Genomic DNA, 4821 nt, shown 5'->3' with positions numbered 1-4821 from the left:
ACACAACAACATCCCTGCTGCTACTTGATGACGTACTAGTGTTTGTGTTAAGGCTGCTACAATATCATTGAGTTACACACTACTTTAGCTTACTTAGCTACAGCTTTAAAATGTTTTTTGTAAAACAGCATTCAACATGAGGCAGACAGCTCGTACTTTTCTCCAGTGTGTCACAAGCTCCTTCTGGTTCATTTCCTCAGGACGTGCAGTGTGATCTTCAGAGCCCCTCCTGGCACTGCTCTCCTGCTTCTCAACTTCAGCATCCACCACTTCCTTATCCTGCTTCTGACTCTCAAAGCCTTCTGGGAGTCTCTGGACTAAGAATCCTCTTGAACATCTTCAGCTCGTTCTTCACAAATGCATTATTTCCTCTTCAAGCATCTAAAAAAATTAAGTAATTAAGTTAAGCAAGAGAATAAATGCTTTCTCATTAACACATAATGAATGATGACAGATCACTTTACTTGAGGTAAACAAAAACAATGTACATAACAGGCCACATACACTGAATATGGAGGCCAGGTCTGTTTGGTGACTCTGACCACTGAAATCTCTGACTCTGATCTCTCCTGTTGTTTCTGTGGACAAAACATGAGATTACATCTCCTCATCCAGAGAGTACACAACACACACACACCACACACACACACGCACGCACGCCACGCACGCCACGCCGCACGCACGCACGCACGCACGACACACACACACACACACACACACCACACACACACACACACACACACACAACACCACACACAGGAGGAACGTGTGTTGTTAATATTGTTGTAGAACTATGATTAATTTAGAGAGAGAGAGACAACATTAATAATACCATCAATAATAATATATTAATATAATCAGTCACACCAGTCTATAATGCAATGTGAAAACATTTACACATTTTTACAGTCAGTTATGAGAATAAATTATTATAATGTACAAATTTATATCACAGTCTTACAATACTGTAGGAATTAAAACAGACGTAATATTAATATCCTCTGTGTTATTTCTTCATTCAGATGAGCTTGCTGTGATTTGCCAACGTGAACTCAAATCTAATCTAAAGAAGAAGTTTCAATGTGTATTTGAGGGGATSGCTAAACAAGGAAACCCAACACTTCTCAATAAGATCTACACAGAGCTCTACATCACAGAGGGTGGAACAGGAGAGGTCAATAATGAACATGAACTGAGACAGATTGAGACAACAACCAGGAAACAAGCAAGACCAGAGACTGCAGTCAAATGTAACGACATCTTCAAACCCTTAACTGGACAAGACAAACGTATCAGAACTGTGCTGACAAAGGGAGTCGCTGGCATTGGAAAAACATTCTCTGTGCAGAAGTTCATTCTGGACTGGGCTGAAGGAAAAGCAAATCAGGATGTCCAATTTGTATTTTCATTCCCTTTCCGGGAGCTGAATTTGATGAAAGAGGACAAACACACTTTGCTTGAACTTCTCAATCACTTCTCAATGGAAACCAAACAATCAAGAATCTCCAACTACAACAAGTACAAAGTTCTTTTCATCTTTGATGGTCTGGATGAGTGTCGACTGCCCCTAGATTTCCAGAAGAACAAGATCTGTTGGGACGTCACAGAGTCAACCTCAGTGGATGTTCTGCTGACAAATCTCATCAAGGGAAATCTGCTTCCCTCTGCTCTCCTCTGGATTACTACTCGACCTGCAGCAGCCAATAAGATCCCTTCAGGGTGTGTCGACCAGGTGACAGAGGTACGAGGGTTCAATGACCCACAGAAGGAGGAGTACTTCAGGAAGAGATTCAGTGATGAGGACTTGGCCAGCAGAATCATCTCACACATAAAGACATCAAGGAATCTCCACATCATGTGCCACATTCCAGTCTTCTGTTGGATTTCTGCAATAGTCCTTGAACACATGCTGAAACATAAGAGAGAAGAGATGCCCAAGACTCTGACTGAGATGTACACACACCTTGTGGTGTTTCATACCAAACAGAAGAATGAAAAGTATCTTGGGAAAGAAGAGACAGGTCCACACTGGAATAAAGAGAGCATTCTGTCACTGGGAAAACTGGCTTTTCAACAGCTTGTGAAGGGCAATCTGATTTTCTATGAAGAAGACMTGAAAGAGGCTGGCATTGATGTCAATGAAGCCTCAGTCTACTCAGGATTGTGCACACAGCTCTTTAAAGAGGAATGTGGGCTGTACCAGGACAAGGTGTACTGCTTTGTTCATCTGAGCATTCAGGAGTTTCTGGCTGCTGTATATGTGTTCCTCTCATTCATCAACAACAATGACAATCTAATGGACAAACCTCAGTCAATGTCCAGAAACTTTTTTGCACTGTTCTCGGACAAGCCTAAAGTCACTGTCTACAAGAATGCTGTGGAAAAAGCCTTACAAAGTGAGACGGGAAACCTGGACCTGTTCCTCCGCTTCCTTCTGGGCCTCTCACTGGAGTCCAATCAGAAACACTTACGTGGTCTACGGACAAAGACAAGAAGCAGCTCAAAGAGCCATGAGGAAACAGTCAAGTACATCAAGGAGAAGATCAGGGAGAATCCTTCTCCAGAGAGGTGCATCAATCTGTTCCACTGTCTKAATGAACTGAATGACCATTCTCTAGTGGAGGAGGTCCAAAGGTACTTGAGATCAGGAAGTCTCTCAGAAGCCAACCTGTCACCTGCACAGTGGTCAGCTCTGGTCTTTGTGTTGCTGACTTCAGAAAAGGAGCTGGATGTGTTTGACCTGAAGAAATACTCCAGATCAGAGGAAGGTCTTCTGAGGCTGCTGCCAGTGGTCAAAGCCTCCAGAGTTGCTCTGTGAGTACATAAAATGACATAAGAACTAATCATCAGGAAGAAATATTAATTCTCAAGAAAAATATGTATTATAATAAGTATATAATATATAATATCATATTGAACAACATATTGACACATTGATGTTCACATTAGTAAAACCATAAGACCATACATTTCTATATGTTGTTTGGGAGAATAAACCAAATGCATCTGCCATTGTCCTTCTACACTCTTGGTGTTAAATTAACAGTGTGTTTGTGAAGTCATGATGATCTCTTTGTCAGGCTGTCAGGCTGTGGAGTCACAGAGAAAGGCTTGCTTCTCTGTCTCAAGCTCCGAAGTTCAAACCCGACGCACTTGATATGGGTAAATAGGGGCAGGGTAAAAACGAAACACTCACACCTGAGAGAGCTGCTACCTGAGTAACAATGACCTGAAGGATTCAGGAGTGAAGCTGCTCTCTGCTGGACTGGGGAATCCCCACTGTAAACTGGAGACTCTGAGGTCAGTATTCCTGTAGATGGTCAACAAGTGATAACTGTTCACCAGATCCACATGTGTTTGTTTACCAGACACACATAGTCCACACCATATGTGTTTGGACAGTGAAACTTACAGTTTTTCATTTCCAGCATTTTGGATTTGAGATAGAATGTTTCATATTAGGTGACAGTCCAGAATGTCACTTTTTTTTTAGGGTAATGGGGAGAGGTTAATATGTTTCGCTTTGGCCACTGTATCTCTTGTCGTGGTAAGGGACACTTGAAGTCAATCTTAAATTAATCATTGTTTATTGTCAGCAGGCTTTTGAGGTTCCAACCAACTCAATCAGGAGCTCTTCCTGGGCAGTCCCAGCAGTTGTCTTATATATATGGCTATACACAGACAAGTTATATTTGCATGATTTAGCATAATTAATTAATCTTTACCGTTTTGTTTCACTCATGTGACAGACCAACACGTCACGAGGCTTCTTCTCTCTAAGCTGAGACATTGAAACTGAGATATATTTCATTCGTTCTCAAAACAAGGGGTGGGCTTACTGCCAAACTGCAGTTACTGATAATGAGGATTTTGTCAGTCAACCACTTGCATGAACACAGAAATAGGTTTATAGAACTGCACATGAATGGAACACAGAAATTAGTTATAAGAAAAGCACAAACATTAAAATTCCCATTACACCCTCTCACTCATTATTATTAATGATTCATTCATGATTTTTCTTAATCATGGCATTATCAGAATTACTTTAATAGTGTTTATAAACAAGTTACCTACTCATCATCCACCATTCTGTTACTTTTGGGCAAAACACAACCAAATCAAGCTTGATGTAGTCATTGTGTGCAAGTTAATATGGGACAAAATACTATGGTTTTGACTACTTCAATACACTTAAATAAATAATAACACTATAAGTGAATTGTTTTCTATTGACAAGCAATATTTTGATAATTTGTTATTCATATGTAATTTATAATAATGATACATTCATTTATGAATAGATATGGCAGGTTTCAGGACACTGATGTATCTGAATATATATAAAAATATACAGTCACTATTTTCACTACCAAAGAATAGCAGTGTGATTTTAATATGATTTTACTCTTTACAGGCTGTCACTCTGTCTTGCGACAGAGGAAGGCTGTGCTTCTCTAGTCTCAGCTCTGAGGTCAAACCCCTCACACCTGAGAGAGCTGGACCTGAGTAACAATGACCTGAAGGATTCAGGAGCGAAGCTGCTCTTTGCTGGACTGGGGAAACTCCACTGTAAACTGGAGACTCTGAGGTCAGTATTCCTGTAGTTGGTCAACAAGTGATAACTGTTCACCAGATCCACATGTGTTTACCAGACACACAAGTCCACACCATATGTGTTTGACAGTGAAGCTTACAGTTTAACATTTGGTGCTTATGCTCCAGCATTTTGGATTTGAGATAATGTTTCATATTAGGCGACAGTACAGAATGTCACCTTTTATTTGAGGTTAATGGTGAGAGGTTAGTATTGTTCGTGTT

The 4821-nt window shown here is 40.5% G+C and overlaps 1 pseudogene; it reads left to right on the top strand.

Annotated features, from left to right (window-relative positions):
- The window catches only part of LOC112077648 (NLR family CARD domain-containing protein 3-like), a 23051-nt pseudogene that overhangs the window by 868 nt on the left and 17362 nt on the right, over positions 1-4821 (top strand).

Source organism: Salvelinus sp. IW2-2015, unplaced genomic scaffold (genome assembly GCF_002910315.2).
Source record: "Salvelinus sp. IW2-2015 unplaced genomic scaffold, ASM291031v2 Un_scaffold4795, whole genome shotgun sequence".
Lineage (NCBI taxonomy): Eukaryota > Metazoa > Chordata > Actinopteri > Salmoniformes > Salmonidae > Salvelinus > Salvelinus sp. IW2-2015.
This window is presented reverse-complemented; position numbering and strand designations above follow the sequence as displayed.